Raw genomic sequence first — 25,522 nt, forward strand, 5'->3', positions numbered from 1 at the left:
GGTATGGGAGCGTGTGATCCCCATTTTGGTGCTGGCAGATTGAGTGCTGTGTACGCCGGTATTCGCACAGCGGTCTGGCTTTGTATGGGGAGTGTCTACTGTTGTCCCTATCAGTATTTCCTGAGTTATGCCTCACTGCAGCTGTGTGGTTACACCAGGTTCACGGTTATGGGTGCCATCTTGGTCCTACGCTTGTCCATCCCTAGCGATTGTCTACTGGACACTGGTATGGAGCAGTACACATTTCACACCTGCATTTAGCATTAACCGGTGGATGCTTTGCACTATCAGTGGGGAGTAAGGCACGTGCTACTCCCACATCCCTCCCATGGTGCGGACAACGATTATCTGCCAAACAACACCGAGCCCGCTTCTGCATACCCAGGATCCCATGGCTACAACCCTCGACGGTACCCATTACACATCCGCATGTGTGCGGAATGGGATGTGGACGCACCTCTATGGACTCTACAATCTGGGAATATCTGTACATATGCCCTGCATTCCGTGGACAGTTGTCGCCTACCCTGATCACGCTGGGGTGCATATGTCTGGCTGTACCGTAGTCACGGCTGTCAGTTCTTCGGTCTCTTGATCGTAGCTGGTTGACATTGCGTACGGATGAATCTCTGGGGTCCTACTATGAACACCATTGTGCATATGTACAGTGTAGACCTTGTTGGACTGTGTCCATCTGGCTAGTGGGTTTGACTGCTGCTGTATGTTCCCCAATCGCGGATGTCTGCTTGCTACCCATATTATGTAGTGCTACATTGACCAGGGTATTCTAAACTGAAACCGGATGGTGTAGATCCAATGATGCAGGCTAGGAGATGCTTTAAGTAATCCTCAAATGTCCCATTAGGATATGTCCGCCACTGTATTGTCAAACTGACACAACCAAAACATGTAGATCCTATTAATTCATTGACGGATGTTCTTTATAAGCGTGAACGCCATAGTTTCAGGATCCTATGACTTTCCTACTTGACGTTGTTGGTGTGCCATTAGTATGTGTTCCTTAGGTCGCCCATTTGTTCCGCGGTATGGAAGCGAGTGATCCCCATTCTCTTTCTGGCAGATTGAGTGCTGTGTACGCCGGTATTCGCACGTCGATCTGACTTTGTATGTGGAGTCTCTACTGTAGTCCTATCTGTATTCCCTGTGTTTTGCCTTACTACAGCTGTGTGATTCCACCAGGTTTGCAGTTATGGGTGCCATCTTGGCCGTACGTTTGTCCCTCCATGGGAACTGCCTAATGGACACTGGTATAGGGCTGTACACATTTCACAGCTGCATTTAGCATTCTCCGGTGGATGATTTGCATTATTAGTGCAGAGTAACGCATATGCCATACCCACATCCCTCACACGGGGAGGGACAACGGATCATCTGCCAATCAACACCGACACCCATTTCTGCATACCCACGATCCCATGGCTGCAGCCCACGATGGTATCCATTATACATTCTTCATGTGTGCGGGACTGAGATGTGGACGCACATCTATGGACACAGCCATATGGGTATTTCTGCCCATATGTTCTGCGTTTCATGGACACCTGTCATCAACCGTAAACACGCTGGTGGTGCATATGTCTAACAGTGCCGTAGTCATGGCTGTTACGCCTTCAGCGTCGCTTCCTCCATCACATTTATCTTGCTTAGGGCTAAATTTTTGGGTCCTACATTGGACACCAATGTGCATATGTAAAGTGTAGAACCTGTTGGACTGTGTCCATCTGGCCAGTGGGTTTGACTGCTGCTGTATGTTCCCCAATCGCGGGTGTGTGTTTGACTACACATATTATGTAGTGCTACGACATCCAGGTCTTTCAAACCTGACACCGAATGGTGTACATCCAAAGATGCAGGTTAGCAACTGCTTTACATAATCCTCTGAGGTCACAATAAATATCCGCCACTGTATTGTCAGAATAACACCACCATGACATGTGGATCCTATTAATTCATTGAAGGATGTTCTTTATATGTGGGTACGCCATAGCTTGACCATCCCATAACCTTCCTAGTTGACGTTGGTGGTGTGCCATTACTATGTGTTCCTCAGATCGCCCATTTGTTCCACAGTATGTAAGCGAGTGAACCCCATTTTCTTGCTGGCAGATTGAGTGCTGTCTACACCGGTATTCACACGCCGGTCTGGCTTTGTATGGGGGGTGTGTACTGTGGTCCCTATCTGTATTTTATGTGTTATGCCTTACTGCAGCTGTGGAATTACACCGGGTTTGCAGTCATGGGTGACCATCTTGGTCGTACGTTTGTCCGTCCATGGGAAATGCCTACTGGACACTGGTATAGGGCTGTACACATTTCACAGCTGCATTTAGCATTCTCCGGTGTGCTACGAAACCCATGTTCTACTACGATTAACCCAAATGGTATTAATGTAATGCTGCAGGTTGGCAACTGCTTTAAGTAATCCTCAGAAGGCCCAGTAGGATGTATATGCCACTGTATTGTCAATATAACACAGCCAGAACATGTGGACCCTATTGATTCATTGAAGGATGTTCTTTATAAGCGGGAACGCCAGTGTTTAAACATCCTATGACCTTTCTAGTTGACGTTGGTGTGCCATTGGTATGTGTTCCACTGGTCGCCCATTTGTTCCGCAGTATGGCAGCGAGTAATCCCCATGTTGTTGCTGGCAGATCGAGTGCTGTATGCGTACTATTACGGTGGTCTGGATTTCTATGGGGAGTGTCTACTGTAGTTTCCATCTGCATTTCCTGTGTTATGCCTAACTGCAGCTGTGTAATTCCACTGGGCTTGCAGGTATGGGTGCCATCCTGGCCGTAGGCCTGTCCATCCATGGGGATTGCCTACTGGACACTGTTATGGCCTAAATACATTCCACACCTACATTTAGCATTATCCGATGGATGCTTTGCATTATTAGTGGGGAATAGGTCATGTGCTACACCCACATCCCTCCCACAATGGTGGTGCATATGTCTAACTGTGCTGTAGTCACGGCTATCGCATCATCTGGTGGTCGGAAACGGCTGGATGGGGTTCTGTAGAATGTATTTTTGGGTCCTACAATGGACACAAATGTGCATATGTAACATGTTGATCCCCTATGTATTCATTGAAGCATGTTTTCTTTATAGGTGGAAATGCCATCTTGGTCGTACGCTTGTCCATCCATGTGAATTGCCTACTGGACACTGGTATAGGGCTGTACACATTTCACACCTGCATTTAACATTCTCCGGTGGATGCTTTGCATTATTAGTGGGGAGTAAGGCTACGCCCACATCCCTCCCACGGGGCGGGACAACGGATTATCTGCCAGACAACACCGAGCCCCATTTCTGCATACCCAAGATCCCATGGCTGCAACCCTCGACAGTACCCATTACACATCCTTCATGTGTGCGTGACTGTGATGTGGACGCACATGTATGGACACGTCGATCTGGGGATTTCTGTTCATATGTCCTGCATTTCATGGACACCTGTCATCAACCTTAAACACGCTGGTGGTGCATATGTCTAACTGTGGCATAGTCACGGCTATCGCACCATCTGTTGTTCGGAAACGGCTGGCGGGAGTTCTGTTAAAGGTATTTTGGGTCCTTCAGTGGACACCAATGTGCATATGTAAAGTTAGATGTTGCTGGACTGTGTCCAACTGGCCAGTGGTTTTGACTGCTGCTGTATGTTCCCCAATCGCGGATGTCTGTTTGACTACCCATTCTACGTGGTGCTACGTAACCAGGTGATTTAGAACTGTGAACAAATGGTGTACATCCAAAGATGCAGGTTAGCAACTGCTTCAAATAAACCTCAGACGTCCCAATAGGACATATCCGTCACTGTATTTTCAACATAACACCACCGGAACATGTTGATCCCTATGTATTCATTGAAGCATGTTTTCTTCATAGGTGGGAACGCCATAGTTTACATATCCTAGTTGACGTTGTTGATGTGCCATTAGTATGTGTTCCACAGGTCGCCCATCTGTTCCGCAGTATGGTAGCGAGTGCTCCCCATTTTGTTGCTGGCAGATTGAGTGCTGTGTACGCCGGTGTTCGCACGGCGGTCCAACTTTGTATGGGGAATGTCAACTGTAGTCCCTATGTATATTTCCTGTGTTATGCCTTACCACGGCTGTGTAATTCCACCGGGTTTGCAGTTATGGGTGCCATCTTGGTCGTACGCTTGTCCATCCATGAGAATTGCCTACTGGACACTGGTATAGGGCTGTACACATTTCACACCTGCATTTAGCATTCTCTGGTGGATGCTTTGCATTATTAGTGGGGAGTAAGGCAGGTGCTACGCCCACATCCCTCCCACGGGGCAGAACAAAGGATTACCTGCCAAATGACACCGAGCCCTGTTTCTACATACCCAGGATCCCTTGACTGCAACAGTCGACAGTACCCATTACACATCCTTCATGTGTGCGGGACTGTGATGTGGACGCACTTCTATGGACTCGGAACTCTGGGGATTTCTGTGCATATGTGCTGCATTTCATGGACAGCTATCATCAACATTGAACACGCTTGCGGTGCATATGTCTAGCTGTGACATGGTCACGACAATCGGTTCACGTGGGTGACGATGGAGGCTGGCACGCATTCCGTACGGGAAAATTTTTGGGTCCTACAATGGACACCAATGTGCATATGCAAAGTGTAGAGCTTGTCGGACTGTGTCCGTGTGGCTAGTGGGTTTGACTGCTGCTGTGTGTTCACCAATTGCGGATGTCTGCTTGACTACCCATAGTGTGTAGTGCTACGGAAACCATGTTTTCCGAGACCAGAACCAAATGGTGTACATCCAATGTTGCAGGTTAACAACCGCTTTAATTAATCCCCAGAGGTCCCGGTTGGGAAGTATCGCCACTTTATTGTCGGAATGACACCTCCAGACTAGGTAAATCACGGGCACTTTGGCCCGGTCTTACCGGCCATTTGCAAGTGTAATTAGCAGACACGTGTCAATACATGTATGATAATACATATTGTCATGCCGAAGTTAATCTATGTTATTTGGACAATGGCTTCTGCTATTGACATCCGTTGCTGTGGGTGTTGCCGGTTACCATACACATGGCTTTCTCAAAGGCCGAATTCACAATTCTGAACACTACTGTGGTCTCCTTTAAGGACCCTGAGCCAGTGGTCAACAGTACTGCAGCCACTGCATCACTTACATATGCCGTCTACCGGTACCTACAGGACTGCATGGATCAGGCATTCCCTTACCCAACTGTGGTTCATTGTACCAATGCCAAGCATCCAGTGTGGTGTACACCAGCCATACACAAGCTGTACAATGAGAGGAGGTGGCTACTACAAGGCAGAGCAGACACCTTGTGAGGTATGACACCCTTGGTCATTATATGTGTAGAGCTACAGGCTGTCATGACATGGTCCGGGGCACGTTCCACAGATATATCTCCATGGACCTGGCTGAAAATCATACAGCCTTCATTTGCTATGCTGGACACCTGGGAGGTCACTCCCACATATGCTCTGACTGGGTTCACGATGATGTGGAGTTTACTCAACATACACACATTGCCAACATACGGGCTGACAGGTTCGGTGAGGACATCTCCACACCCTCCCCCCACATGAAGAGATGTCTGTACCAGCGGTTTGTGGTCCCCGAATGTTCTGTGACACACGGGTGGAACATGCTCTCTCCAGGGTAGTGAACATAGCATCCATGGGACCAGCTGGTGACCCGACTGTGTACTCCACAATCTCATTGAGGAATTAGACCCACAGTTAGGACAGCTGTTTATTTGTAGCCTCACCTCGGGTAACGTACCCGGGTTGTGTCGCACGGCGACTGTAGTCCCATGTCACAGGGCCAATGCCTCCACTGACCCTGGTTATTACTGTCCCATTACCATGAGGAGACCTATCTGCAAAGACATGGGAAGGGATCATACTGCGGCTCGTAGATGAAGGCATTGGGGACCTGCATACTTTGCATCCAACACGGTTTGGCTTGGTCAGGGGCGGTTCATGCGTTTAAAGCATGGTTGACATTTTCGGGACAGTCACCGAGGCCATTGATGGGGGTCTTGCAGTCCATACAGCCTACCTCGACCTGGCAAAGGCCTTCAACACAATACCCCCCTCGGGTATCATTGATAAACCCATCGGCTTGGATGTGAACACTTACATCGCAGGATGGGTTGTAAACTGGCTATGTGACATGGCCCATGCAGTCATAGTTGCTGGCAGCATGTCGGACCTACTGCCTGTCGCAGGCGGTGTCCCACGGGGCTCTGCCCTGGGTCCACTCCTCTTCTACATCTACATTTCCACAGTACAGGCACACACAGGGGTGTTATGGGCGACATTGTTTGTAGATGACTGCGAACCGGGTGCCATAGTGGGACAGATATCTGACACAGGGGCCTCCCAGATATGCATATCTGCTGTCAGGGACATGGCCTACAGCTAAATGCAAGGTAATGCAAAATCATACCTGTCGAGGAGAACGAGGTCACCCCTGTCCGGCATATGGGTGGCAGTCCACTGAGCGCAGGGGTAATTACCAGGGATCAGGGGACACAGGTTGTCGGTCACCATTCGTTCAACACACACGTTGCTATCGTGGTTCGGTGGGACTTCTACATTGCCCACCTGTTTGTGCAGGGATTCACATCTAGATCAGGGTAGGTCATTGTCTCCTTGTACTCATTACGTGTTACACCTATGATTGAGTACATTGCCCCATTCGGAGGGTATCTGACCCGACACCTACAGCAGCTGGGAAGGCCTCATAGGTTAATTGTCATACAGATGCAGGGTGTCAGGGATTTGTGTAATGCTGCCCCACTGTTAGGACCCCTGCTCCATTCGGTCACATACCTCTTGTTCAGTGTTGACCTGTGCCTGACATATGAGGCCATGTCGACCCATATGTCATGTCTATGCTTCACCTACTGTATCTACATCCCTCAGAACCACAAGGGCAGGTGACGTGAACCTTGACGCGGTCATTAATAGGATGTATTGGAGTGACACATACGTCACCCAGACACTCACTATGCTGTGGATCTACATCACAGTACATGTGAGGCAGAGATCCTTGCTAGCCTTGTTCGAGGGGTATCTTGTCCGTTGGATGGGGGATTGCAGATATAGCCCAGGGATTACATCATTATCACTGTTTGACAGAGGTATGGCAATATCATAGGCATTTTATCTCCGGACCGGAAGGTTGGCAAAGGAATCCTAACTATGGTGTAGGGTTATGGCTGAACTTGGGTAGATAGCCTACCCTGTACCTATGGACCTATGAACCTATGTTCATAGTTTGTCCCATTTACACTTGTCTATCCCCTATCCTCTTTCTCATGTGTATATTTCTGTGGCACGTGATTGTCCTCTGTATTACCTGCAGGTATGCTGTCTACAGTGCACATACGTCACGGTTGATTACAGTGTATCTGTGTCCCTACCACTGTGATACTGAGGACTACCACACATCCTTCACAACATTACATGCATATGTCCATTCTATTATTCTTTGGCCTATGGGGGGGTGTTAAGGCAACGGTTACACGTGTCCCTGTTTGTGCACGCTTCATGGTGGTCTTTGACCAGCCTCCGCTATGATCGTGGGTTGGTCGGTAGTGTTGCTGTGTGTTTGGCATGCGTTTTCATTGCCTGTACATCTGTGGGTGCTGTGGTTGGCACATGTTCCTCTTTGCAGGAGCCCCATCCTGGGGTTTTGTGTCATGCATCTACACTTGGCACGTGCCATATGTCCTGTGCTATTCCCACAGTCGTGTATGCCTTCATGCATTACTACTGCGTGTTACTGGCTGTTTGTATGTGGTACACATGGTGATTGTGGTGGTTGGCTTGGCCTATTCCCATGCTAGGACATACACATCTGTCAATTAAGTTGTTAAAATCAGACTGTAACACTCATTAGGCTTTTCAAAATGACAGTCAATAACACAGGAAGCTCAGTTTCACAACGTTTTAATAGTGTGCACCAGGAGGCAAATAACTATGCAGTACAAGTATAGAGTTTTGTCTGACTCTATACAAGAAGCAGCTTTATGTGTATTGTGTTTACAATCAGCTTTTGCCCACCTTAATGACGTGGTCAGTCACAGGGCATTTACATCACTAGAGTCCACAATATTCTATTCATACGACGGTGCTAAGGTAATGCTTATTAAATGTTTTCCCATGAGAATAGCACAGCCTTGCAAGGCACCTAGTCAATTAGAATGTCCTTCTGTAAATGTTGCTCTGTCAAGGTTCCAAGCCTGTTCGGATACAATAGTCAGTTCATTTCCTACTAGGTTCCTTTGTCTCTCTGGTGAGCAGCTGTACTCTATCTTCGATAGAGCTCACAAGGCCATCCTCCTCAGTGGAAGGAAGAAAGATATACATGTACATACATTTATTATTCTCTAACCCAGCAGATAATTAATGCTGAATGACATATGCCTGCTGAACTGGTTACTGCCAGGGTCAGAGTTCAATCACACTGCAGCTACGCTTCAGGCAATTACATGCATGATAAGTTCTACTGCCATATTGTAAAATAGAATAAAATGCATTATACACTATTTGCTTCTAAACTAGCACGTCATATATGTTTAGATATATATTTTTCTAACATTCTCCCTCCTTTGAATGCTTTTATTCTATCCAGAAACATATACAACATTATTTCATTCCCTAGCCTCTTCCTCTCTGGAACTTTTAACTAGGCAAGTCATTTGTTTTACATTTCAGAAAGGATTTCATTTGGTATTAACAAATTCCACTCCAGGTCTTGATACATAGTCTCGGTTACAGATACGTCAACAGAGTCCCTAACTAATCCTTTCATACAAGGTATCCCGCAACAGACACATGCTCCCAATATGAGCAAAACAACACAAATGGCAATCAAGATATTCAGTATGAGTGAACCCCATCCACCAAATGGTTTCTGAAAATAGTTCGTCAGTGGGTTTGGGCCTGGTTCCGCCATGGCTGATACCTGCTGTATTACCTCTAGGTGGTCGTTGATATCGTGCTTATTATGGTATATACGCACAGCAGTCTTCTTTGATAAGCGCGCACGTACCACCTCTCGCCGCCAGGGTGCAGTCAAGAGCCATTACATTTTGTAGCACAACAGTTCTCATTGCATTCAGTTCATCAGTCACAAGTTCGAGAGCGGAAAAGTCGCATTGCTCATTACTTCGAGAGGTTTTGACAACTTCCTCAGTTCCCTGATTGATTTCACTGCTCCATAAGCTGGGATTATTCCAGCCCAGGATATAACACTGTCACTCAAGTCCATATGAGTCAATGTTCCTTTATCTCTTACAGAAGAATGATCTTTCCAAACAGCTTCGATTTCACCCACTGGATTAGTAGGTTTCTCGACTGAGTTCCCAGTTCTTTGAGCTATATCTCTTACATTTCGTATCGTACCCAGAGGCAATTCTGCAGTATGTCATATGGCTGGAACCAGATAACCCAAAAAACAACTGCCGGACCAATTCTCAGATAACCATTGATATGCTTTTTTCCCCACAAACAAAATAACAATATTCTACTTTACTACTGATGCGGGTTAACTCTGCATGTAACATTTTCCTGTCTATAACAGACAACTGTTTATACAATTCAGGATGTTTCTGCACATCTTTCCACGTTGTTCTCATTAAGCTTAAATACGAATCATGAATGGTGCTACAACTAGTACTGTGATCTTTGGCTGTTATATGACATTTGTAAGACACAGTTATGTTACAATTACTCCCACCAACTTGGACTGTATCATGTTTATAAAAACAAACAATTCCTTTTTGTGTAACAGGTAAGTACAGTGCCACTTTGTCCTGTGATCTCACAGAACCTGTATCAAAAGGTAGATATTCACAAGTCTCAATTTATCCCCAAGGGGACAGCAGACATCAAAAGTCCTCCATATGATGTAGGTATGGCAGTACAAACCCAGCAATTTGACATATTCATAGTCTCTACATGCACACGCGTCATGGCTAGGTATGTGTTGAGGTTTGGATGCCAATCTGTGGCCAGTTCATCACGTCTCATTATTTGTATCTGTGTAGTTATATGCAGGAAAGATCCCAGCAAAAGAAAAGTCACCACAAACATGGTTAATAGGTGTATGATCAGTAGGACAGTAAACCAATGTCTTTGGGGTTGCTTTGTATTGTTATACACTCTGCCCCTGGTCATTCTGTATAAGAGTTTTGTCTGACTCTATACAGGAAGCAATTTGTTTATATAGTGTTTACAATCAGCTTTTGCCCACCTTACTGACGTGGTCAGTCACAGGGCATTTCCATCACTATGGTCCGCAATATTCTATTCATACGAGGGTGCTGAGGTAATGCTTTTAAAATGTTTTCCCATGAGAATAACACAGCCTTGCAAGGCACCTGGTCAATTACAGTGTCCTTCTGTAATTGTTGCTCTTTCAAGGACCCTGGACTGTTCCGATACAATAGTCAGTTCATTTCTTAATACGTTCCTTTGTCTCTCTGGTAAGGAGTTGTACTCTATCTTCGATAGAGCTCACAAGGCCATCCTCCTCAGTGGAAGGGAGGAAGATATACATGTACATACATTTATTTTTCTCTAACCCAGCAGATAATTAATGCTGAAAGACATAAGCCTGCTGAACTGGTTACTGCCAGGGTCAGAGTTCAATCACACTGCAGCTAAGCTTCAGCCAATTACATGCATGATCATTTCTACTGCCATATTGTACAGTAGAATACAATGCATTATATACTATTTTGCTTCTAAACTGGCACTTCATATGTGTTTCTATATATATTTTTCTAACAACATCCATCCGGCCATATGCATGTTATTCCGTCCTTTTCCTTGGCCGTGGGTGTTTGGCCGTCCGGCAACGCTACTCTCCACATGTAATGTCCCACCTTCCCCTTCTGTGCCTGTGGCACCCTGTTAGGATGTCCTGTTTGGTAGGCACATGTTCCGCTATATGTGTTTGACTTGTCTGCATAGCTAATCATCGGTACGGTGGTTCAACATCCCGACTTGTCCACATGTGTACAGTTATGTGCACTGTGGCATGTGCAAGCCTATAGGGTTTGGACGGGTCCATACCACATGCGGGATGTACACATTCTGGCGACACATTCACATGCAGCCATTTGCATATCTGTACCTGAGGTGGGTTGGTAACATGTGGGGTACATATTTGCCCGCGTGGCACTGCCTAAGACAATACTTCTTATCACATTTCAGGTATGCCCATTGTGTGTAGGTGTGTAGCTGCGCAAGGCTGCTAGCTGGGTTGGGTGCACGGTCGTACATGGGTGGGGGTTACATGCTATAATGGGGCTATTGTGTATTACATTTGCATGCATGGGTTCTGCTTCTGGATATTATGCTTAGACATACGCCGTCCTGTGTATGCGACAAACACGTTGCTGGGTGTGGTACATGTTGCTATGCACATGTTTGCCTGTGTTTAGGGTATCTTGGTTCCTTCTTGTTGTTATGTCGACACGGCTACCCGGCTGTGTACTCTCACTACTGCTGGTGACCATTACGGTTGCCACCTTTTCCAATGCCCAAAGTGGGACATCTTTTGTGGAAACATCGGATTTTGCAGGACAACACATACCCACAGCAAGTAGTGATGACAGAACTTCACTTTTTTGCCAAAATATACGCTTATTCTCATAGCATTTGGGTTCCTTATTCTGTTTCTTATGCCATGTATGTGTTTCATATACAAAATATATGTTTTATGCTACTATTAAAGGTATATTGAGGGAATATTTTTGTCCGGAAATCTCAGGTCATTTGCCATTTTTCGATTTTTGGCGGGACACAACTGTCAAATGAGGGACTGTCCATAGCAAAGTGGGACAGTTGGTAACCCTGGTGACCATGCCCATGTCGCTACTAGGGTTGCCCCCTTTTCAAATGGCCAAAGTGGGACATTTTCAGGACACACATCAGATTTTACAGGCCGACACATACCCACGGTCAGTACAAAGCATAGAACTTAACTTGTTTGCCTAAATAAAAGCTTATTCTTGTAGCAGTTTAGTTGCTTATTCTATTTCTTGTAACATTTAGGTATTTTAGATACAGAAATAACTATTTTATGCAACTATTACATAAAATATGGGACATAATTATGTCCTACAATCTCAGGACATTTGCCATTTTTAATATTTTTTATCGGGACACAACTGCCCAAAGAGGGACTGCCCCTCGCAAAGTGGGACAGGTGGTAACCTTAGTCGCTACTCCTGTGTCGGTGCGGCACGCTGACATGCTGCGGTACACCTTCTCTGGGTATGCCCACTGACAGTGCATTGCGGGACGAACACGGTATTACGCATATCCTTTGTTCCTTGGACGGGTACACTTAGGGCTTCGTGGGTTGTGTTTGCTTCTCCGTTTTATTGGGACGGGTACTATGTTGCATACTCTGCGTGCGTTTCATTCTACACGGGCCCTGGCTGGTGCCATTACTATTATGGGCAGCCTGTGGAAATCAGCACTTTAGGTTGCTCATCGCCTGCCGGCTTAGCCACGCCTCCGGACGCATCCTACTTGGGCTCGCTCACGTAAACTACGCACGTGTCTGTGGTTGCGGCGCGCACTCATTACTATGCATATGGCACTACTACACCGAATATTCACTGCACCGCTGGCGCAGGCCTTACACCGGCCTTGCGCCGAGCTTCATGAATCCTGGGGATTAAGTTGTTGATTTCATCAATAAAAATGTTATTATTAGAGATTAAGTGGGAAATGCTGACCATCTGACCCTTAATTAAACTTTTTTTCTTAAAATATGGATTATAAATGTTGTAATGATAATATCCTTTGCTAAAAGCTGATTGTTCTGGTCCCCTTCATTAAAGACACCACACCAAATGATGTTTGATGACCTTTATTAAACTTCCATAAACATAACGTTATTGACCAATATTTTACTTTATTAATCACAGCATAAACATCCATATAACTGTTAACTAGGGCAGAGTGACTTCGCTCACCCTGACCAAATAAGCAGTGTCCTTACCTCCTCTCGCTTATTTTTACTTATCAGGCAGCGTCTCATGCTCACTATCATTTCCCACTTATTGAATTAAACATCCAACCCACTTTTACTAGGGCAGCATGACCTCGTCCACCCTAACCAAATAAACAGCGTCCTTACCTTCATTTGCTTACTTTTATTTATCAAGCAGCATCCAATCACTCACTTTCATTTCCAAACTCAATAAGATGAACATCCAACACCAGAGACGGTACAGAAGAGGGACAAGTCTGCACCTCTTTTCCACCTACCCAAACTTATAAAATAACCACACAATCCACAATATTCCAAAATAGAGAGGGAGGGTGGGTAGCAGGTTCATGCCAAAATGTGATTCCTTACCCAGTTACACTAGCATAAAACCCAATTAAGCCCCTCCTTACACTTACCTCATATCCTCCCAATCCTCCTAGTTTCCCATTTAACCATTCCATTTCCACCATAACTAACTTTCTCCCACTGCCCTCTTAATTCCCATTGCTATTCCTACCTCTCCCACACCTGAAGGTGTCCCTGGACAAATTTGTTTGTTACAAAACCTCATTTATCCTAGTCTCCTTCAATAAACATAGCACACCAAATGATGTTTGATGACCTTTATTAAACTTCCATAAACATAACTTTATTAACCAATATTTTAATTTTTTAATCACAGCATAAATATCCATATAACTCTTAACTAGGTCAGCATGACCTTGCTCACCCTCACAAAATAAGCAACATCCTTACCTCTGCTCACTTATTTTTACTTATCAAGTAGCGTCTCATGCTCACATTCATTTCCCACTTATAGAATTAAACATCCAACCTGCTTTTACTAGGAAAGTATGACCTCACTCACTCTAACCAAATACACAACATCCTTAACTTCACTCACTTACTTTTGTTTATCAAGCAGTGTCCAATCGCTCAATTTTATTTCCCAACTCATTGAAATGAACATCCAACATCGGAGGGGGAACAGAAGAGGGACAAGCCTGCCTCACTTCTCTGCCAACCAGCCTGACTAGGCTGTTCCCCTTCTTTCATTTCAAAACTTTCAAGAAATCCTCCAAAATAAACCTAACCATACATTAAAAAGGTTGAAGTCAAACATCATTTGGTGTACTTTGTCTTCTCTGAACCAAACTGGATCCCTGTCATTAACATCCCAAAGGCCTATCATATAAATACCCAAAGCAGCCAATTACCTAAGTCACTGAAATTAAACTGATATTCCCTGTCCAATGCCAAAATAATACCCATACCATTGTATAACCTCTGAAAATTAAACAGGTCTTCACTTATCCTAACTACCAAGGGTAGCTTTGTACTTGTTCTCAAATCATTACCTGCCAAATGTACCACCAGATCACTAAAAAGCCCAATGCCATTCAAAACAAATTAAACCTGATTGCATACCATCCTGCCTAATGCAGCATCCTTTTAATGCCCAAGGGGCTGTAATAATGACCATAATGAGATCAATTTAATAGTAATTCAGCCACATTGCCCACTATCTATTATAAGACAAAAAACAACTGATGACCAATATACCATGTGCTGACCAATGAACCACCCTAATAATGACTTCAATACATCCATAAAGCAAATACCCCCCCCAGACTGTAACCCAATGAACCTCCATTTACAAACGCCAAATCCTTGCAACAAAACTTATCTTGTCAATAACCATAGTCTGGCAGCCTTCACACTATCAAACCTACCCCAACCCTTCAAACATGTGAACCACCATCAAAGATTTAAGTCAGATAACCTTGTCACCTGTGCAACTATATGAACTGGAGCTAAATCCACCTTGACCAACTGAATTTCCTTACCTTGTTCCCAAGCCTAAACACAATTTAACAAAATCTTGCAATGCCCTACCATACACCTTCATATTAAAAGCTGCACAGGAATCCTGTACCACATTTGATCATTCCAAGCCAACCTGCCACACCTCACCTGACAGCACCAGGGGCTCATACCACTGCCCTATTGTCCAAATAAAAATTAACCATTTTCCTCACAATTTCTCCTATGAAGCCTTTGACGTCAGACAAACTTTAACTAACTCCAAACAGTAACATCCCTCCTCTAAATGTCCTTCCATGCTGTACATCCCTCCACTCATCCTTCCATCTTGTCAGCCAAGGAGCCAAAAACCATTACCCAAAAACATGCAAAATTCAGGAGCTTGAAGAGCTCCATGATATCCTTAATCTTGCCTTGTCCCAAAATTTCACCCCTCAATGTTTTTAGCCGCAACACAAATTTGCCAAAATCTTGCAAAGCCCTACCATATCCCTCATTCTTAGACAGGCCTTCCAATTTCTGCCTAAACAATGTGACACCCAATGCCCTCACATCCTCAAAGACTTTCCCATACCTTCTAACTTTCCCTAAAACCCCTCCCCTACTATCAAAAACTCATCTAGATAAAGCATTGTTCTCTGAGTGCACACATGCTGCTACCAAATTCAGTGGAGTGCAACGTTAAACTACTCAAAAGTGACACAAGCTACTGAGCATCCCATCGTCATAACTTTGCCAAAATTAATCTTGAAAATAATTAACACTCAGTTTCAATCCGCTAACCAACCTGGATCCTTAAATCCCTGAATAACCCATACTGCATCATCTAAAGACCCATAACTCACCTTAGTGCCCTCTTATTGAAATACAATTGTTAATGAAAACCCCCCTTGAGATAAAACTAATGGTGAATGAGACGAAATTCACCATACAACTTTCTCAGGATTGAAATCTAATGGTGAAACCCTAAAACTACTGAAAGAGGCTGTCAAAAGGACCTAAAAACCTACCTGTCTGCCATTCCGTCAGCACCAAACCTTCCAAAATATCATCCTTCCCCTGCATAAACCTTCCATAAAGACAATTCTATCCCCTCGATCCCTTGATTTAAAAGAAAATCACTGAGAAATTCACAAATTAAATCCTCAGCAACTGCCAAATCAGGAAATTCTTTGAACATATGCCACAATACCTGCACCATAATGGGAGAATGCATCACTAGGACTTCCCCACGCACCTCAAAAGGACAGTTTCCTTCCCTCAAAAATTCCCCTTACCACACAAACTTTTAAATCCCTGCAGCAAAGAAGATAACACACCCACTATGGTCAAAGTGGAACTTTGAGTGAATCCACTGCTGTCCCGTTAGCCACACTGCAGAGCTGTGTGTATCCCCCCCCCCACCTCGAACATGTGTTTGAGAACCCACACACCACCCAATTGCAATGCCCTGCATTTAAAGAAGCATCTCTCAACATTACAAGCCCAACACATCCCCATCCATATTTGATAATGCACAAAACCCAACACCCAATTCTCCCAAGTTCTCAATCACAACCTATCTATTCTCCTCTGCCCCACGGCTGCTAAAGCCACCAGAAGATCTTAACTACTTGTGCTTTCTGACTTCAACTAATACTGCACCATTTCTGCATCAATTAATTCCAAGATATCTACATACCTCCCTTCTCATTACCTTGCACCACTCCAGCTGCTGGAGCATCAACTGCGACAGCATATCTCAAGTGTCATACCTGCTTCCCTTGGGCTACTGACTTGCTCCTCACCATCTGCCTTCTCCTCTTCCTACTGGACTCACCAGGTTCTTCCACCTGTAAAACAATGGCCGCCCATGATGCAAATTCTGCACCTAACCATTTGTGACCTCATTGCACACATATATATTTATATATATCTATATATATCTATATATATATATATATATATATATATATATATATATATATATATATATATATATATATATATATATATATATATATATATATATAGAGAGAGAGAGAGATTGAAACACATATGTATCTATATATATATATATATATATATATATATATATATATATGTAGCCCAAAGCCTGTACTATTCCTTTCGACCCCATAGAGATAGATCACACCTCTTGATTCACTGCTTGCAACCTCAGTAGTTTATCTGGCCAATACCAATGCTATAAGAAATGGGACAAAATATGGTGTAAAACCTCCAGACCTACTGTGACAGTCAGGACCCCATCCCTCGATTGTCAATCATGCTACACATATGCAGGACTAATGGCTGTCCTGTGAACAAGCTCTTACAGCCAGGAACCCATTCCCAATACAAAAGGTATCCTGTCACTGTAGCATCCCACCTAAACCCCCATAAATCAGCCCCATACTCTCCTCTTGTCTTTGTGTTTTTATGTATGAATATATATATATATATATATATATATATATATATATATATATATATATATATATATATATATAGGGCTTTTTTTGAGCCGGTACATGCCGGTATTGCATACCATAACCTGCGGTAAATAGGGCTTTTATAGGTTCATAGGTTCATACTAGGCTATCTGCCCTAGGGCATTTATAAGCCTAGCCAGAGTGTGTTTGGCTTTTGCCACCCATTTTAAATGAATTTTGCTATGCCCTTTTTTGAGGTTAGTATACTGTGCCTCTGTCTAACAGTGACACAGAAGTGATACCCGGGGTAAACCTACGATCTCCCATCCACTCATCAAGATTCCTCTTGAAGAGATTCAATAAGGGACTCTGCCTAACCTGGACTGGGATTTTATTCCAGAGTGAAGAGTGCCTCTGGGTTATGAATCTGTCCCTCCAGCATTTCCTATTTATTTTAGTGCTGAGGTTCAAGTCTCTTGAGTGCGTAGCTCGATGGGATTTGGATTTTTGGAGGTGCAGCATGTCCATTAATTCCGGGTTGGACATGGCTTTATACGTCAGGCACAGATCGCCTATGAACAGGCGGTATGCCACTGAGTAGAGCTGGAGTTTCTTTAACCGGGCAGCATATGGCATCTGTTTGAGCCCTTTGATCCTCTTGGTGAGGTACTTTTGGGGTCTTTCCAGTTGCTGCAGGTGTCTGGTAAGGTACATCTCAAAAGCGGCATTGTACTCAATTATGGGCCTGATGAGGGATGAGTAAACAGGCACGATAACCTCCCCTGATCTAGATGTGAATCCCTTCATGATTAGGTGGGCTATTTAAAATGTTTTTCTAACCACTTTGGCCACGTGGTTTTCAAATGAGAAATTGCTATCAACTTGGGTCCCCAGGTCCCTAATTACTTCTTCCGTACTTAATGGATTACCACCTTTGTGGTAATTTGTGGGCACTTTGTTTTTGCCAAAGGGGATGACTATACACTTTTTGGCATTTAGCTTGAGGCCATGGCTCTGGCACCAGTTGTCTGTTTCTATGAGGCCCTTTTGTAGGATGCTTGTGTTGGCTTGAGAGATGATTATGGCGCCTAGTTTGCAGTCATCTGCGAACTTGGTCAGCCACAGTCCATCTGTGTTGGCCTGTAACTCCGAGAAATATATACCGAACAAGAGAGGTCCCAGGACTGAGCCTTGTGGGACGCCACTTGTAACTGGTTTGGAGTCTGACATGTCTCCAGCAATTCTAACCATGTGGGTTCTGTCCTTGAGCCAGTTTGCAACCCATCTAGTGACATAGTGGTTTATATTAAGCTGGTGAGCTTATCTATAATGCCCGAGTGGGGTATTGTATCAAAGGCTTTTGCAATGTCCAGGTAGGCTGTGTGGACCACCTTCCCCTTGTCAATGGCCTTGGTGACTGTTTCAAAGAAATCGACCAGGTTTAAGAGGCAGGATCTGCCCTTAACAAAGCCGAACTGGGTAGGATCCAGTGTCTGTAGGTCCCCAATATCTTTATTTATGAGGTCCATGATGATCCTTTCCATAGCTTTGTAGCCCAAGCTAGTCAGGCTTAATGGGTGATAGTTTCCAGGATCCGTTGAGGCACCACCTTTGTGGAGAGGGACCACTGTTGCTGTACGCCACTCTTTGGGTACATATCCTGTAGTAAGGCTGAGATTGAACAGTAGTTTTATGTTTGGGTTTAGCTCTTCTTGGAGTTCATGTAGGATGCAGCCTGGGACACCGTCTGGTCCCATTGATGCTGTGTTTTTTGCTTTGGAGAGGGCGGCTCTTACCTGAGCATCTGAGATGTCGGGGGGCAGCACTCTGCTGGGATAGATATTTGCATTTTTGGTGGGGGGGGGAGTTTGCGCTGAACCTGTCAGCTAGGATGTTGACAATGTCTGTGGGTTTGGTGTATTTTTTGTCATTTTGGACTAATTCTGAGCATATCTGGGAATTCCCACCCAGGTTCGTAACATAATTAAAGAAAGCCTTGTGATTATCCTTAGTGTCCTGTGCAATTTTTCTCTCAAAGCTGGCCTTAGATGATTTTATTAGTGCCCGTAGTTTTTTGCTAATACTGATCAGAGATGCAATCCATTTTTGGAATTTTGCTCTATCATGTAGTAGCTTCCTCCTTCTATTGTATAATTTGTTTATGGCTGGGTCCACCAGACAGGACGCCTGCCTTTGGAGAATTGAGTCTTGGTTTTATTTGGGATTGCATGATCCATGCATTCCTGAAGGTGTTCATAGAATGCGTTTATAAAGGATTCTGCGGTCTGGGCCATATTTTCCACAGGCCCGGGGGCTTTGAAGGATTCCACCTCGGTTTTGAAGAGTGTGAAATTTACTTTAGAGAAGTTTTTCACTGTGGTTTTCTGGGCAGGGGGTGGGGTCGGGATGTGAATATCCAGTGAGATTAGTTTATGGTCTGATCTTACAAGTGAGGGATACACTTCTGGTCTGGAGCATAGAGCCCCCATGTTGGTGATGTTCAAGTCCAGTATGTTTTCCCCTCTTGTGGGAGTGGTAACAAGTTGTTCCATAGCATTTGAGTTTATAAATTCTAGGAACCTTTGGGCTAGGGTGTTGGAGCTAGAGTAATGCTCCCAGTCTATGTTTGGGTAGTTGAAGTCACCCAATATAATGGTGTTTGGAGAGACCTTCATATTTTTCAGTGTTCTCAGGAAGGCCAAGTGGGGTTCCTGGGTTTGGGAGGGTGGTCTGTAGCAGGCTATAAACTGGAAGGCAGTTTTACCCACTGTTAGTTGCACATGGATAGTCTCTGATGCTTCATGCTGTGCCACTAACCTGGAGGTGTGGGTATCTTTGACAAATATTGATACTCCCCCTCTTTTTGTGGTTCGGTCCAAGTTTTGGGGCCGAAAAGCATGGTATGAGGTATAACCTGGTAGTGCTGGGGTGCTCTCAGGAGCCTTGAACCAGGTTTCTGTTACTGCACAGATGCCGATGTTCTCCATGCTAAGGAGAGTTTTGAGTGCATGCATCTTGAGGTTCAGACTTCTGGCATTGAGTAGCATTACTCTTAGTTTCTTATCCCTGGTGATACCTATGGAGGTGGGTTTGTCTTTTGAGCTTTGCCTAAAAAAGGCACCATGGGGGTGGCAAGAGCCTTTGCCAATATCCGAAAGCCCAGGGGTGACAGGTGCAAGCCGTCCCTAGCGAAGCATCGTGGCTTGTTGAGCATGTCATCCCAGGCTGACAGGCATTGGATCCCCTTTGAATGACACCAATACTTAAGCCAATTGTTGAAATTGATCATCTTGTCTTCATATTGTGGCATCATTCTTGGTGAGGGTAAGATGCTACTCAAGGTCAGGGTCATACCGGCCTGGGCTACATGCTTAGAGAGCTCCTCTATGTCTCTTTTCATGTAGTCCATGGAGGTACATCTCAGGTCATTCACACCAGCATGGACAATGACTGAGTCATATTTGTACTTGCCTTGGAGTGACCTGAGTGCTTGTGTTATGTGGTGGATCCTAGAGCCCGACAGGCAGCTCACTGTGACCTTCTCCTTGTTCAGCCTGGTGAGTGGGACGTCAATGTGCCTGACGATAGAGTCACCTATTACAAGTGTATCAGGTGTGTTGTTTAGCCTTAAGGGCTGTGACTGTTTGGCACACTGGCTTTGTGAGCTATGTGTTGCACGTGTTTTGTTTTGGGGTAGCGGTTGCTTGGGTGTCTGCTTTGGAGGTCTCTGCTGCTTAGGCAGATTTTTATCAAGAGCCTCCTAGTATGTTTTTGTGTGTTTATGTGTTTGGTTTGCTGTCGTGGTAGGTCTATGTGAGACTGGAATTGTAGTGAGTGTGGTTTCCTTCTCCTCCTGACTGGTTACATGAGTACTGAGTTGAGAGAGCTTAGCCTCCAGTTTGGCTATATGGTTGCATCTCTCACATGTGTTGGAATTTGTTGGGAGGAGGAGAGGGTTGTCTGTGTACATGAGGCAGTTGTAACATTGCCTCAAGATTACCAGATTCACCAGCTGGACTGAAGGGGAGATTGACAACTGACCTTTGGACATGCTAGAATAGTATTGGGAATTCCTTTATAATTGAAAAAAAGGGCCAATGGGGAACAAGGTACTCAAGGGGAGTTTATGAGGGTGTAGTGCTTTTAATTTTTTAGTGCTGACTTATATAATTGCTTTAGTGAGCAAGTGCCAGGCTTTAGAGTAGGAATAGGGTGTTTATTATGAGAACTAGATCAGTTCTGATCACTCCTGTGCCTTGTTACATAGGCTGTTGACGTCCACATCCGTACGTGGATATTTAACATCAAATGGTAAAGTGTTACTCTTCCCGCGTGCGCCAGAAGCTGAGTGGATCCATGTTAAGTTGTTTAGGAGCCGGGGGAGCTGACAGCCAAGTGGATATATATTACTGGTCTCTGGTCTGGATTTGGATTATTTGACAGACTGCAACAGTAAGCATATATTTTAAGTTGCTCGCTATTTATTTTATTTATATGACCAATGACCATGCGTTAATAAATAGCTATGAGACTATGAGTGTGTGTGAGTAAATAGTTGGGGTGGAGACTCTAAGGCACATATGCACTACTTCACCTGCACTAGTTTAACTTTACCCTTTGCAGTTTGTTTTCAGTTGAACAAAAATGAATACAGTACAGACTAGAATAATAATAAATATAATAATAAATAATAAACACACTCTGAACATTTGAACCAACTTTATGACTGCACTGTGGAATATTTTGAATTTCTGAAACTGAACATATGCTACTTTTAATGTGCAGTAGCAACCAGATATTTTTGGGCAATGTTTATGGCTGTGTGATTTGTGTGGAGCATCTTAGAATACTGTCTGTGTGGGCTGCTAGCAAAAAGGAAATGATTACATCATGGCATCAGACCTCATGGCTACAGTTGCTGGTTGGGAAGTTACAACACTTGGTTTACTGGTTCAGGTCTTAGATGCAGTGCCTTATGTGTGTCATCTCTATGTTTTCCTGGCCTCTTCCTGTGTGGGATTTTACTGAGCTCTCTGGTTTCTTCTCAGGGAAGCTAATATTTGGCAATGCTCAGTGAAGCAATACTCAGATGCTGTAATTGAAAGATTACTGGGTTATTTTACCTGATATTAGAACCAGGGAAAAGCAAGAAGCTTGTGCTACATTTTTTCTCATATTTTCCTTCTTTCTGAGTTTGTGTAATAAAATAGTTTAACTGGGGATATGGGAGCTTAATTGTCTCTTGTATGGGTACAGTGAGTTTGTGTGTGTATGTTATGTATGTGTGTATGTACGTATGTATGTACAGAGAGGGGTGAGAAGCCCACTAAAAATCCAGATGTTATTAATTTGCAGGTCCATGGCGATATTAAGGCTTCCTTTGGACTGGTATATATCTTAATGCTCTTGGACCTAGCAGAAGGGGAATCCCAGCACTTCTAAATGACATTTTATGATGTATGTCTAATAGGGTAATGAAAATAAAACAAGATATCTAATAAAACTGTTGGATGACCTTAAAGAATGGTTGACAAAATAAAAATATATAGAATTTAGTTGGTGAAACATTATACACTAAAGAATACATGTTCTAGAAAATGATCTCAGTTTTGAAGCTCAGTCTTTGAGACTTGAAAACAGCCCAAAGGTTAACTTAATCTGCCACTGGTCAGATGCATTTTCTTTGAATGTGGGTTTCAATGCTGTTTCAATGAATGTGAGTTTCAAAGTCACAGAAGTTTTAATGCTACGTCTGTTTTCATGTGAGACTGTATTGCTTTGTTTAGCAAACATCTGTCAGTGTTTGTGCTGAAAATTTTGAAATAAAAGTTTTAAATTAAATCCAAATATCTGTAATCATTGTAGAAGTAAAGCAGTATGCACACTGAGAATTTTGAACAGTGTTTATGGCAACTGGGGAGAAATAGCCAAATAATGGGATACTGGAATGGCTGGGGGGGGGGGGGGCTAAGGGGGGGTTGACCCAAATGCAACATATGCGTACCACCATCTGTTTGTTTACAAAAAAAGCCCTGTGTGTGTGTGTGTGTGTGTGTGTGTGTGTGTGTGTGTATATATATATATATATATATATATATATATATATATATATATATATATATATATATATATTTACTGCAAGATATAAGCCTGTCCTGCCTTCGGCTCTCACTGTCCCAACAAACTCAATCCCCCAGCTAAGACATTGCCGAGCGAGCTACTTCTTAGCACACCTCCCACCTCACTGCATTAGAAAAATGAACAAGGACAGAAATAATGGGGAAATAGAAGCCCAATAATATGGACAGTTTATTGCTCTTATAAATGGTGCAAGCTGCTAGACTAGCAGGTTCACATTACTATGCATTTTCTGAAGAGATGAGGTCTGAAATTCCAATCATCTGTCCCACGAGGCAAAGTCTTGATATTCTGCGACAATCAACAGGGAGTGGTAATGCTCCCCAGTGGATCGTATGCATCCTCCAATCCCATTCAACCATTAGACATGCTACATGCATGCACAACAAATGGCCATCACTCGTGGGCACCACAAAGCCCACGAAAAAGCTCCCACCAAGCCAAAAATAAAAATAAAACTGGAACCCTCACCAAGCCACAAAGCATCACTCAAATGAATACACTGAGCCACAGCAACCCTACTAACAAATGCTCCTCTTTGCTAGCTGCTTGGAAAATGGAATCTAAGGCACAAATTATGTAGCTTGCTTTTCATTTAGAAATCTGATTTTCTAAATACTTCAAAAATCACAAGGGGTCTTTGAGAAGGGGCATCCTTAGCTCTCCAATTCCATTTAAGACTACTGAAGATCACTCACCTAATGACATTTCTACTCAATACACATTTGCAAGTGTACCCCAATCTGGCATATGCCACATTCAGGAATCCCTGGATTGCATTTCTAATATGTTTAGTGGGTGCATTTGGGAAAGTAGCAATTTAAAAAGTCCAGAAACCTATCCAAATATCACTGTATTGTATATAGAGTTATTACTAAAAGTTTGGAAACTACATGCATTTTATGCACCAATCTACTATTCCGACACATTAAAATGTAATTGTTCATTTAAACACAGTCCATCAAAATCTGGATGTTTAGCAGATTGTAATATGAAAATAAAGTCACTCCTTTACAGGGACATGGCAGACACTACTTCTCTTACTGCAGAAATGGGGTCCATTAATATCTTATTATCGGAAAACCCAAATACCTGGAAAAATGAAACCAGAACAGTACAGTCTTCCTCTAATATGCTCTTCACATTTACCCAACCAAAGAAGGCCTACCACCGTCTTGCTCACTCTTCTAAAAACTGAACCCCTTAATGCTGCAGACAATAACAACTGAAAACCAACCACTAATGTCCCACACAGCAACAAGCAAATGCACAAATAGCCTTCCTCACACCCCGGACCAGTGCCCCTCAAAAGTATCAAACCCTGCACCCTGGTCTGTGAGGAAAACACATGAACCACCTTTCCAATCTCAAACTCCGACAATGCACACCACTGTCAAAAAACCCTGACCCTCCCCTGTTCCCCCTTGAAACTCCACCTAACCACTTTTCTGCCTTTGCCAAACCATGGAGACCAATCTAAGCAATATTCAACTCCCTGCAACACGTTCTCAGTCCTTCCAGTGCTCACTTCGACCCAGACAGTGGAACCATACCTCTTAGCCTCTTAGTGCAAGAAATCTAGCAGAAACTTAACATAATGGGGGGACAAAGGCCCAAAAATAGGGACACATTTTAAATATTGCTCTTATAAACTTAGAAGTGGCTAGAATAACAAGATTTGTGTTAGCATGCATATATATATATATATATATATATATATATATATATATATATATATATATATATAAACTACTCACTAAAGAGCTCCTGCTGCCCCCCTCATGAAACCTTGGCAGCAGAAGCACGAGTACATGCAATACCTACCCACCCCCCTCCCAACCGTTAAGGCCCTAATGCTTATGCACATCAGCCAACCATTACCTGTCCTACCTCACAATCTGTGAAAACATGCAATTGGTCTCTGCAGAGCACCTTAATTGCATGGCCCCACCATCGATCCACCACAAAGCTCTAGTGCACCGAATACAGCCAATGCATGCAGTACTTCCAATTCCACCACACTGCTGTGACAACTACCCCAGAGAAATAAAACATGACACAACAAGGATATCCAAACTCTGCAACAA

Source organism: Protopterus annectens, chromosome 3.part1 (genome assembly GCF_019279795.1).
Source record: "Protopterus annectens isolate FY-2018-M chromosome 3.part1, PAN1.0, whole genome shotgun sequence".
In the NCBI taxonomy this organism is placed as follows: Eukaryota; Metazoa; Chordata; order Ceratodontiformes; family Protopteridae; genus Protopterus; species Protopterus annectens.